We start from the raw sequence: 275 nt of genomic DNA, 5'->3' as shown, positions 1-275 counted from the left end.
TCATGTCAAGTAATTACTATTTCTTTTGTTGTCAGACATTTATGATCTACTCCCCTAGCAACTTTCAAGTATGTAATATAGTATTATTAACTATAATCATCATGTTGTACCTTCAATCCCCAGAACTTACTCATTTTATAGCTGGAAGTTCATACCATTCGACTAACATCTCCCATTTTGCCCTACCCACCAGCCCCTGGTAACCACCACTCATTCTTTCTATGAGTTTGGCGTGTGTGTGTGTGTGTGTGTGTGTGTGTGTGTGTGTGTGTGTG

Source organism: Callorhinus ursinus, unplaced genomic scaffold (assembly GCF_003265705.2).
Source record: "Callorhinus ursinus isolate GAN/ISIS: 27379988/994484 unplaced genomic scaffold, GSC_fseal_2.0 scaffold4, whole genome shotgun sequence".
In the NCBI taxonomy this organism is placed as follows: Eukaryota; Metazoa; Chordata; class Mammalia; order Carnivora; family Otariidae; genus Callorhinus; species Callorhinus ursinus.
The sequence above is the reverse complement of the archived record's forward strand: the minus strand, read 5'-3'. Positions refer to the sequence as shown.